A 12,723-nucleotide genomic window follows, 5' to 3' on the forward strand; every position below is an offset into this window, starting at 1 on the left:
ATCTCTACAGTGGGTGGGTTGCCCACTGGACCATCCTGGGGAGTGCAAAGCCACAGTCTCTCAAGTCTCAACAGTGGGTGGGTTGCCCACTGGACCATCCTGGGGAGTGCAAAGCCACAGTCTCTCAAGTCTCTACAGTGGGTGGTTTGCCCACTTTTCAATCCTGGGGAGTGCAAAGCCACAGTCTCTCAAGTCTCTACAGTGGGTGGGTTGCCCACTATACTATCCTGGGGAGTGCAAAGCCACAGTCTCTCAAGTCTCTACAGTGGGTGGTTTGCCCACTGTTCAATCCTGGGGAGTGCAAAGCCACAGTCTCTCAAGTCTCTACAGTGGGTGGGTTGCCCACTGGACCATCCTGGGGAGTGCAAATCCACAATCTCTCAAATCTCTACAGTGGGTGGGTTGCCCACTGGACCATCCTGGGGAGTGCAAAGCCACAGTCTCTCAAGTCTCTACAGTTGGTGGGTTGCCCACTGGACCATCCTGGGGAGTGCAGAGCCACAGTCTCTAAAGTCTCTACAGTGGGAGGTTTGCCCACTGTTCAATCCTGTGGAGTGCAAAGCCACAGTCTCTCAAGTCTCTACAGTGGGTGGGTTGCCCACTGGACCATCCTGGGGAGTGCAAAGCCACAGTCTCTCAAGTCTCTACAGTGGATGGGTTGCCCACTGGACCATCCTGGGGAGTGCAAAGCCACAGTCTCTCAAGTCTATACAGTGGGTGGTTTGGCCACTGTTCAATCCTGGGGAGTGCAAAGCCACAGTCTCTCAAGTCTCTACAGTGGGTGGTTTGCCCAGTGTTCAATCCTGGGAAGTGCAAAGCCACAGTCTCTCAAGTCTCTACAGTGGGTTGGTTGCCCACTGTACCATCCAGGGGCATGCAAAGCCACAGTCTCTCAAGTCTATACAGTGGGTGGTTTGCCCACTGGTCAATCCTGGGGGGTGCAAAGCCACAGTCTCTCAAGTCTCTACAGTGGGTGGGTTGCCCACTGTACCATCCTGGGGAGTGCAAAGCCACAATCTCTCAAGTCTCTACAGTGGATGGGTTGCCCACTGGACCATCCTGGGGAGTGCAAAGCCACAGTCTCTCAAGTCTCTACAGTGGGTGGGTTGCCCACTGTACCATCCTAGGGAGTGCAAAGCCACAGTCTCTCAAGTCTATACAGTGGGTGGTTTGCCCACTGTTCAATCCTGGGCAGTGCAAAGCCACAGTCTCTCAAGTCTCTACAGTGGGTGGTTTGCCCACTTTTCAATCCTGGGGAGTGCAAAGCCACAGTCTCTCAAGTCTCTACAGTGGGTGGGTTGCCCACTATACTATCCTGGGGAGTGCAAAGCCACAGACTCTCAAGTCTCTACAGTGGGTGGTTTGCCCACTGTTCAATCCTAGGGAGTGCAAAGCCACAGTCTCTCAAGTCTCTACAGTGGGTGGATTGCCCACTGGACCATCCTGGGGAGTGCAAAGCCACAATCTCTCAAATCTCTTCAGTGGGTGGGTTGCCCACTGGACCATCCTGGGGAGTGCAAAGCCTCAGTCTCTAAAGTCTTTACAGTGGGTGGTTTGCCCACTGTTCAATCCTGGGGAGTGCAAAGCCACAGTCTCTCAAGTCTCTACAGTGGGTGGGTTGCCCACTGGACCATCCTGGGGAGTGCAAAGCCACAGTCTCTCAAGTCTCTACAGTGGGTGGGTTGCCCACTGTACTATTCTGGGGAGTGCAAAGCCACAGTCTCTCAAGTCTATACAGTGGGTGGTTTGCCCACTGTTCAATCCTGGGGAGTGCAAAGCCACAGTCTCTCAAGTCTCTACAGTGGGTGGTTTGCCCACTGTTCAATCCTGGGAAGTGCAAAGCCACAGTTTCTCAAGTCTCCACAGTGGGTGGGTTGCCAACTGTACCATCCAGGGGAGTGCAAAGCCACAGTCTCTCAAGTCTATACAGTGGGTGGTGTGCCCACTGTTCAATCCTGGGGAGTGCAAAGCCACAGTCTCTCAAGTCTCTACAGTGGGTGGTTTGCCCACTTTTCAATCCTGGGGAGTTCAAAGCCACAGTCTCTCAAGTCTCTACAGTGGGTGGGTTGTCCACTATACTATCCTGGGGAGTGCAAAGCCACAGTCTCCCAAGTCTCTACAGTGGGTGGTTTGCCCACTGTTCAATCCTGGGGAGTGCAAAGCCACAGTCTCTCAAGTCTCTACAGTGGGTGGGTTGCCCACTGGACCATCCTGGATAGTGCAAAGCCACAATCTCTCAAATCTCTACAGTGGGTGGGTTGCCCACTGGACCATCCTGGGGAGTGCAAAGCCACAGTCTCTCAAGTCTCTACAGTTGGTGGGTTGCCCACTGGACCATCCTGGGGAGTGCAAAGCCACAGTCTCTAAAGTCTCTACAGTGGGAGGTTTGCCCACTATTCCATCCTGGGGAGTGCAAAGCCACACTCTCTAGTCTCTACAGTGGGTGGGTTGCCCACTGGACCATCCTGGGGAGTGCAAAGCCACAGTCTCTCAAGTCTCTACAGTGGGTGGGTTGCCCACTGGACCATTCTGGGGAGTGCAAAGCCACAGTCTCTCAAGTCTATACAGTGGGTGGTTTGCCCACTGTTCAATCCTGGGGTGTGCAAAGCCACAGTCTCTCAAGTCTCTACAGTGGGTGGTTTGCCCACTGTTCAATCCTGGGAAGTGCAAAGCCACAGTCTCTCAAGTCTCTACAGTGGGTGGGTTGCCCACTGTACCATCCAGGGGAGTGCAAAGCCACAGTCTCTCAAGTCTATACAGTGGGTGGTTTGCCCACTGGACCATCCTGGGGAGTGCAAAGCCACAGTCTCTCAAGTCTCTACAGTGGGTGGGTTGCCCACTGTACTATTCTGGGGAGTGCAAAGCCACAGTCTCTCAAGTCTATACAGTGGGTGGTTTGCCCACTGTTCAATCCTGGGGAGTGCAAAGCCACAGTCTCTCAAGTCTCTACAGTGGGTGGTTTGCCCACTGTTCAATCCTGGGAAGTGCAAAGCCACAGTCTCTCAAGTCTCCACAGTGGGTGGGTTGCCAACTGTACCATCCAGGGGAGTGCAAAGCCACAGTCTCTCAAGTCTATACAGTGGGTGGTTTGCCCACTGTTCAATCCTGGGGAGTGCAAAGCCACAGTCTCTCAAGTCTCTACAGTGGGTGGTTTGCCCACTTTTCAATCCTGGGGAGTTCAAAGCCACAGTCTCTCAAGTCTCTACAGTGGGTGGGCTGTCCACTATACTATCCTGGGGAGTGCAAAGCCACAGTCTCCCAAATCTCTACAGTGGGTGGGTTGCCCACTGGACCATCCTGGGGAGTGCAAAGCCACAGTCTCTCAAGTCTCAACAGTGGGTGGGTTGCCCACTGGACCATCCTGGGGAGTGCAAAGCCACAGTCTCTCAAGTCTCTACAGTGGGTGGTTTGCCCACTTTTCAATCCTGGGGAGTGCAAAGCCACAGTCTCTCAAGTCTCTACAGTGGGTGGGTTGCCCACTATACTATCCTGGGGAGTGCAAAGCCACAGTCTCTCAAGTCTCTACAGTGGGTGGTTTGCCCACTGTTCAATCCTGGGGAGTGCAAAGCCACAGTCTCTTAAGTCTCTACAGTGGGTGGGTTGCCCACTGGACCATCCTGGGGAGTGCAAATCCACAATCTCTCAAATCTCTACAGTGGGTGGGTTGCCCACTGGACCATCCTGGGGAGTGCAAAGCCACAGTCTCTCAAGTCTCTACAGTTGGTGGGTTGCCCACTGGACCATCCTGGGGAGTGCAGAGCCACAGTCTCTAAAGTCTCTACAGTGGGAGGTTTGCCCACTGTTCAATCCTGTGGAGTGCAAAGCCACAGTCTCTCAAGTCTCTACAGTGGGTGGGTTGCCCACTGGACCATCCTGGGGAGTGCAATGCCACAGTCTCTCAAGTCTCTACAGTGGATGGGTTGCCCACTGGACCATCCCGGGGAGTGCAAAGCCACAGTCTCTCAAGTCTATACAGTGGGTGGTTTGGCCACTGTTCAATCCTGGGGAGTGCAAAGCCACAGTCTCTCAAGTCTCTACAGTGGGTGGTTTGCCCAGTGTTCAATCCTGGGGGGTGCAAAGCCACAGTCTCTCAAGTCTCTACAGTGGGTGGGTTGCCCACTGTACCATCCTGGGGAGTGCAAAGCCACAATCTCTCAAGTCTCTACAGTGGGTGGGTTGCCCACTGGACCATCCTGGGGAGTGCAAAGCCACAGTCTCTCAAGTCTCTACAGTGGGTGGGTTGCCCACTGTACCATCCTAGGGAGTGCAAAGCCACAGTCTCTCAAGTCTATACAATGGGTGGTTTGCCCACTGTTCAATCCTGGGCAGTGCAAAGCCACAGTCTCTCAAGTCTCTACAGTGGGTGGTTTGCCCACTTTTCAATCCTGGGGAGTGCAAAGCCACAGTCTCTCAAGTCTCTACAGTGGGTGGGTTGCCCACTATACTATCCTGGGGAGTGCAAAGCCACAGTCTCTCAAGTCTCTACAGTGGGTGGTTTGCCCACTGTTCAATCCTGGGGAGTGCAAAGCCACAGTCTCTCAAGTCTCTACAGTGGGTGGATTGCCCACTGGACCATCCTGGGGAGTGCAAAGCCACAATCTCTCAAATCTCTTCAGTGGGTGGGTTGCCCACTGGACCATCCTGGGGAGTGCAAAGCCACAGTCTCTAAAGTCTCTACAGTGGGTGGTTTGCCCACTGTTCAATCCTGGGGAGTGCAAAGCCACAGTCTCTCAAGTCTCTACAGTGGGTGGGTTGCCCACTGGACCATCCTGGGGAGTGCAAAGCCACAGTCTCTCAAGTCTCTACAGTGGGTGGGTTGCCCACTGTACTATTCTGGGGAGTGCAAAGCCACAGTCTCTCAAGTCTATACAGTGGGTGGTTTGCCCACTGTTCAATCCTGGGGAGTGCAAAGCCACAGTCTCTCAAGTCTCTACAGTGGGTGGTTTGCCCACTGTTCAATCCTGGGAAGTGCAAAGCCACAGTCTCTCAAGTCTCCACAGTGGGTGGGTTGCCAACTGTACCATCCAGGGGAGTGCAAAGCCACAGTCTCTCAAGTCTATACAGTGGGTGGTGTGCCCACTGTTCAATCCTGGGGAGTGCAAAGCCACAGTCGCTCAAGTCTCTACAGTGGGTGGTTTGCCCACTTTTCAATCCTGGGGAGTTCAAATCCACAGTCTCTCAAGTCTCTACAGTGGGTGGGTTGTCCACTATACTATCCTGGGGAGTGCAAAGCCACAGTCTCCCAAGTCTCTACAGTGGGTGGTTTGCCCACTGTTCAATCCTGGGGAGTGCAAAGCCACAGTCTCTCAAGTCTCTACAGTGGGTGGGTTGCCCACTGGGCCATCCTGGATAGTGCAAAGCCACAATCTCTCAAATCTCTACAGTGGGTGGGTTGCCCACTGGACCATCCTGGGGAGTGCAAAGCCACAGTCTCTCAAGTCTCTACAGTTGGTGGGTTGCCCACTGGACCATCCTGGGGAGTGCAAAGCCACACTCTCTAAAGTCTCTACAGTGGGAGGTTTGCCCACTATTCAATCCTGGGGAGTGCAAAGCCACACTCTCTAGTCTCTACAGTGGGTGGGTTGCCCACTGGACCATCCTGGGGAGTGCAAAGCCACAGTCTCTCAAGTCTCTACTGTGGGTGGGTTGCCCACTGGACCATTCTGGGGAGTACAAAGCCACAGTCTCTCAAGTCTATACAGTGGGTGGTTTGCCCACTGTTCAATCCTGGGATGTGCAAAGCCACAGTCTCTCAAGTCTCTACAGTGGGTGGTTTGCCCACTGTTCAATCCTGGGAAGTGCAAAGCCACAGTCTCTCAAGTCTCTACAGTGGGTGGGTTGCCCACTGTACCATCCAGGGGAGTGCAAAGCCACAGTCTCTCAAGTCTATACAGTGGGTGGTTTGCCCACTGTTCAATCCTGGGGGGTGCAAAGCCACAGTCTCTCAAGTCTCTACAGTGGGTGGGTTGCCCACTGGACCATCCTGGGGAGTGCAAAGCCACAATCTCTCAAGACTCTACAGTGGGTGGGTTGCCCACGGGACCATCCTGGGGAGTGCAAAGCCACAGTCTCTCAAGTCTCTACAGTGGGTGGGTTGCCCACTGTACCATCCTAGGGAGTGCAAAGCCACAGTCTCTCAAGTCTATACAGTGGGTGGTTTGCCCACTGTTCAATCCTGGAGAGTGCAAAGCCACAGTCTCTCAAGTCTCTACAGTGGGTGGGTTGCCCACTATACTATCCTGGGGAGTGCAAAGCCACAGTCTCTCAAGTCTCTACAGTGGGTGGTTTTCCCACTTTTCAATCCTGGAGAGTGCAAAGCCACAGTCTCTCAAGTCTCTACAGTGGGTGGGTTGCCCACTATACTATCCTGGGGAGTGCAAAGCCACAGTGTCTCAAGTCTCTACAGTGGGCGGGTTGCCCACTGGACCATCCTGGGGAGTGCAAAGCCACAGTCTCTCAAGTCTCTACAGTGGGTGGTTTGCCCACTTTTCGATCCTGGAGAGTGCAAAGCCACAGTCTCTCAAGTCTCTACAGTGGGTGGGTTGCCCACTGGACCATCCTGAGGAGTGCAAAGCCACAATCTCTCAAATCTCTTCAGTGGGTGGGTTGCCCACTGGACCATCCTGGGGAGTGCAAAGCCACAGTCTCTAAAGTCTCTACAGTGGGTGGTTTGCCCACTGTTCAATCCTGGGGAGTGCAAAGCCACAGTCTCTCAAGTCTCTACAGTGGGTGGGTTGCCCACTGGACCATCCTGGGGAGTGCAAAGCCACAGTCTCTCAAGTCTCTACAGTGGGTGGGTTGCCCACTGTACTATTCTGGGGAGTGCAAAGCCACAGTCTCTCAAGTCTATACAGTGGGTGGTTTGCCCACTGTTCAATCCTGGGGAGTGCAATGCCACAGTCTCTCAAGTCTCTACAGTGGGTGGGTTGCTCACTGGACCATCCTGGGGAGTGCAAAGCCACAGTCTCTCAAGTCTCCAAGGTGTGTGGTTGCCCACTGGACCATCCTGGGGAGTGCAAAGCCACAGTCTCTCAAGTCTCTACAGTGGATGGGTTGCCCACTGGACCATCCTGGGGAGTGCAAAGCCACAGTCTCTCAAGTCTCTACAGTGGGTGGTTTGCCCACTGTTCAATCCTGGGGAGTGCAAAGCCACAGTCTCTCAAGTCTCTACAGTGGGTGGGTTGCCCACTGGACCATCCTGGGGAGTGCAAAGCCACAATCTCTCAAGTCTCTACAGTGGGTGGGTTGCCCACTGGACCATCCTGGGGACTGCAAAGCCACAGTCTCTCAAGTCTCTACAGTGGGTGGGTTGCCCACTGTACCATCCTCGGGAGTGCAAAGCCACAGTCTCTCAAGTCTATACAGTGGGTGGTTTGCCCACTGTTCAATCCTGGGGAGTGCAAAGCCACAGTCTCTCAAGTCTCTACAGTGGGTGGTTTGCCCACTTTTCAATCCTGGGGAGTGCAAAGCCACAGTCTCTCAAGTCTCTACAGTGGGTGGGTTGCCCACTATACTATCCTGGGGAGTGCAAATCCACAGTCTCTCAAGGCTCTACAGTGGGTGGTTTGCCCACTGTTCAATCCTGGGGAGTGCAAAGCCACAGTCTCTCAAGTCTCTACAGTGGGTGGGTTGCCCACTGGACCAACCTGGGGAGTGCAAAGCCACAATCTCTCAAATCTCTACAGTGGGTGGGTTGCCCACTGGACCATCCTGGGGAGTGCAAAGCCACAGTCTCTCAAGTCTCTACAGTTGGTGGGTTGCCCACTATACTATCCTGGGGAGTGCAATGCCACAGTCTCTAAAGTCTCTACAGTGGGTGATTTGCCCACTGTTTAATCCTGGGGAGTGCAAAGCCACAGTCTCTCAAGTCTCTACAGTGGGTGGGTTGCCCACTGGACCATCCTGGGGAGTGCAAAGCCACAGTCTCTCAAGTCTCTAGAGTGGGTGGGTTGCCCACTGGACCATCCTGGGGAGTGCAAAACCACAGTCTCTCAAGTCTATACAGTGGGTGGTTTGCCCACTGTTCAATCCTGGGGAGTGCAAAGCCACAGTCTCTCAAGTCTCTACAGTGGGTGGTTTGCCCACTGTTCAATCCTGGGAAGTGCAAAGCCACAATCTATCAAGTCTCTACAGTGGGTGGGTTGCCCACTGTACCATCCAGGGGAGTGCAAAGCCACAGTCTCCCAAGTCTATACAGTGGGTGGTTTGCCCACTGTTCAATCCTGGGGGGTGCAAAGCCACAGTCTCTCAAGTCTCTACAGTGGGTGGTTTGCCCACTTTTCAATCCTGGGGAGTACAAAGCCACAGTCTCTCAAGTCTCTACAGTGGGTGGGTTGCCCACTGGACCATCCTGGGGAGTGCAAAGCCACAGTCTCTCAAGTCTCTACAGTGGGTGGGTTGCCCACTGTACCATCCTAGGGAGTGCAAAGCCACAGTCTCTCAAGTCTATACAGTGGGTGGTTTGCCCACTGTTCAATCCTGGAGAGTGCAAAGCCACAGTCTCTCAAGTCTCTACAGTGGGTGGGTTGCCCACTATACTATCCTGGGGAGTGCAAAGCCACAGTCTCTCAAGTCTCTACAGTGGGTGGTTTGCCCACTTTTCAATCCTGGAGAGTGCAAAGCCACAGTCTCTCAAGTCTCTACAGTGGGTGGGTTGCCCACTATACTATCCTGGGGAGTGCAAAGCCACAGTGTCTCAAGTCTCTACAGTGGGTGGGTTGCCCACTGGACCATCCTGGGGAGTGCAAAGCCACAGTCTCTCAAGTCTCTGCAGTGGGTGGGTTGCCCACTGTACCATCCTAGGGAGTGCAAAGCCACAGTCTCTCAAGTCTATACAGTGGGTGGTTTGCCCACTGTTCAATCCTGGGGAGTGCAAAGCCACAGTCTCTCAAGTCTCTACAGTGGGTGGTTTGCCCACTTTTCGATCCTGGAGAGTGCAAAGCCACAGTCTCTCAAGTCTCTACAGTGGGTGGGTTGCCCACTGGACCATCCTGAGGAGTGCAAAGCCACAATCTCTCAAATCTCTTCAGTGGGTGGGTTGCCCACTGGACCATCCTGGGGAGTGCAAAGCCACAGTCTCTAAAGTCTCTACAGTGGGTGGTTTGCCCACTGTTCAATCCTGGGGAGTGCAAAGCCACAGTCTCTCAAGTCTCTACAGTGGGTGGGTTGCCCACTGGACCATCCTGGGGAGTGCAAAGCCACAGTCTCTCAAGTCTCTACAGTGGGTGGGTTGCCCACTGTACTATTCTGGGGAGTGCAAAGCCACAGTCTCTCAAGTCTATACAGTGGGTGGTTTGCCCACTGTTCAATCCTGGGGAGTGCAATGCCACAGTCTCTCAAGTCTCTACAGTGGGTGGGTTGCTCACTGGACCATCCTGGGGAGTGCAAAGGCACAGTCTCTCAAGTCTCCACAGTGTGTGGGTTGCCCACTGGACCATCCTGGGGAGTGCAAAGCCACAGTCTCTCAAGTCTCTACAGTGGATGGGTTGCCCACTGGACCATCCTGGGGAGTGCAAAGCCACAGTCTCTCAAGTCTCTACAGTGGGTGGTTTGCCCACTGTTCAATCCTGGGGAGTGCAAAGCCACAGTCTCTCAAGTCTCTACAGTGGGTGGGTTGCCCACTGGACCATCCTGGGGAGTGCAAAGCCACAATCTCTCAAGTCTCTACAGTGGGTGGGTTGCCCACTGGACCATCCTGGGGACTGCAAAGCCACAGTCTCTCAAGTCTCTACAGTGGGTGGGTTGCCCACTGTACCATCCTGGGGAGTGCAAAGCCACAGTCTCTCAAGTCTATACAGTGGGTGGTTTGCCCACTGTTCAATCCTGGGGAGTGCAAAGCCACAGTCTCTCAAGTCTCTACAGTGGGTGGTTTGCCCACTTTTCAATCCTGGGGAGTGCAAAGCCACAGTCTCTCAAGTCTCTACAGTGGGTGGGTTGATCACTGTACTATCCTGGGGAGTGCAAATCCACAGTCTCTCAAGGCTCTACAGTGGGTGCTTTGCCCACTGTTCAATCCTGGGGAGTGCAAAGCCACAGTCTCTCAAGTCTCTACAGTGGGTGGGTTGCCCACTGGACCAACCTGGGGAGTGCAAAGCCACAATCTCTCAAATCTCTACAGTGGGTGGGTTGCCCACTGGACCATCCTGGGGAGTGCAAAGCCACAGTCTCTCAAGTCTCTACAGTTGGTGGGTTGCCCACTATACTATCCTGGGGAGTGCAATGCCACAGTCTCTAAAGTCTCTACAGTGGGTGGTTTGCCCACTGTTTAATCCTGGGGAGTGCAAAGCCACAGTCTCTCAAGTCTGTACAGTGGGTGGGTTGCCCACTGGACCATCCTGGGGAGTGCAAAGCCACAGTCTCTCAAGTCTCTAGAGTGGGTGGGTTGCCCACTGGACCATCCTGGGGAGTGCAAAACCACAGTCTCTCAAGTCTATACAGTGGGTGGTTTGCCCACTGTTCAATCCTGGGGAGTTCAAAGCCACAGTCTCTCAAGTCTCTACAGTGGGTGGTTTGCCCACTGTTCAATCCTGTGAAGTGCAAAGCCACAATCTATCAAGTCTCTACAGTGGGTGGGTTGCCCACTGTACCATCCAGGGGAGTGCAAAGCCACAGTCTCTCAAGTCTATACAGTGGGTGGTTTGCCCACTGTTCAATCCTGGGGGGTGCAAAGCCACAGTCTCTCAAGTCTCTACAGTGGGTGGTTTGCCCACTTTTCAATCCTGGGGAGTAGAAAGCCACAGTCTCTCAAGTCTCTACAGTGGGTGGGTTGCCCACTTTACCATCCTGGGGAGTGCAAAGCCACAGTCTCTCAAGTCTATACCGTGGGTGGTTTGCCCACTGTCCAATCCTGGGGAGTGCAAAGCCACAGTCTCTCAAGTCTCTACAGTGGGTGGTTTGCACACTGTTCAATCTTGGGGAGTGCAAAGCCACAGACTCTCAAGTCTCTACAGTGGGTGGGTTGCCCACTGGACCATCCTGGGGAGTGCAAAGCCACAATCTCTCAAGTCTCTACAGTGGGTGGGTTGCCCACTGGACCATCCTGGGGAGTGCAAAGCCACAGTCTCTCAAGTCTCTACAGTGGGTGGGTTGCCCACTGTACCATCCTGGGGAGTGCAAAGCCACAGTCTCTCAAGTCTATACAGTGGGTGGTTTTCCCACTGTTCAATCCTGGGGAGTGCAAAGCCACAGTCTCTCAAGTCTCTACAGTGGGTGGGTTGCCCACTGGACCATCCTGGGGAGTGCAAAGCCACAGTCTCTCAAGTCTCTACAGTGGGTGGGTTGCCCACTGAACCATCCTGGGGAGTGCAAAGCCACAGTCTCTCAAGTCTCTACAGTGGGTGGTTTGCCCACTTTTCAATCCTGGGGAGTGCAAAGCCACAGTCTCTCAAGTCTCTACAGTGGGTGGGTTGCCCACTATACTATCCTGGGGAGTGCAAAGCCACAGTCTCTCAAGTCTCTACAGTGGGTGGTTTGCCCACTGTTCAATCCTGGGGAGTGCAAAGCCACAGCCTCTCAAGTCTCTACAGTGGGTGGGTTGCCCACTGGACCATCCTGGGGAGTGCAAATCCACAATCTCTCAAATCTCTACAGTGGGTGGGTTGCCCACTGGACCATCCTGGGGAGTGCAAAGCCACAGTCTCTCAAGTCTCTGCAGTTGGTGGGTTGCCCACTGGACCATCCTGGGGAGTGCAAAGCCACAGTCTCTAAAGTCTCTACAGTGGGAGGTTTGCCCACTGGACCATTCTGGGGAGTGCAAAGCCACAGTCTCTCAAGTCTATACAGTGGGTGGTTTGCCCACTGTTCAATCCTGGGGTGTGCAAAGCCACAGTCTCTCAAGTCTCTACAGTGGGTGGTTTGCCCACTGTTCAATCCTGGGAAGTGCAAAGCCACAGTCTCTCAAGTCTCTACAGTGGGTGGGTTGCCCACTGTACCATCCAGGGGAGTGCAAAGCCACAGTCTCTCAAGTCTATACAGTGGGTGGTTTGCCCACTGTTCAATCCTGGGGGGTGCAAAGCCACAGTCTCTCAAGTCTCTACAGTGGGTGGGTTGCCCACTGGACCATCCTGGGGAGTGCAAAGCCACAATCTCTCAACTCTCTACAGTGGGTGGGTTGCCCACGGGACCATCCTGGGGAGTGCAAAGCCACAGTCTCTCAAGTCTCTACAGTGGGTGGGTTGCCCACTGTACCATCCTAGGGAGTGCAAAGCCACAGTCTCTCAAGTCTATACAGAGGGTGGTTTGCCCACAGTTCAATCCTGGAGAGTGCAAAGCCACAGTCTCTCAAGTCTCTACAGTGGGTGGGTTGCCCACTATACTATCCTGGGGAGTGCAAAGCCACAGTCTCTCAAGTCTCTACAGTGGGTGGTTTGCCCACTTTTCAATCCTGGAGAGTGCAAAGCCACAGTCTCTCAAGTCTCTACAGTGGGTGGGTTGCCCACTATACTATCCTGGGGAGTGCAAAGCCACAGTGTCTCAAGTCTCTACAGTGGGTGGGTTGCCCACTGGACCATCCTGGGGAGTGCAAAGCCACAGTCTCTCAAGTCTCTGCAGTGGGTGGGTTGCCCACTGTACCATCCTAGGGAGTGCAAAGCCACAGTCTCTCAAGTCTATACAGTGGGTGGTTTGCCCACTGTTCAATCCTGGGGAGTGCAAAGCCACAGTCTCTCAAGTCTCTACAGTGGGTGGTTTGCCCACTTTTCGATCCTGGAGAGTGCAAAGCCACAG

This window comes from Pleurodeles waltl, chromosome 1_2 (genome assembly GCF_031143425.1).
Source record: "Pleurodeles waltl isolate 20211129_DDA chromosome 1_2, aPleWal1.hap1.20221129, whole genome shotgun sequence".
Classification (NCBI taxonomy): domain Eukaryota; kingdom Metazoa; phylum Chordata; class Amphibia; order Caudata; family Salamandridae; genus Pleurodeles; species Pleurodeles waltl.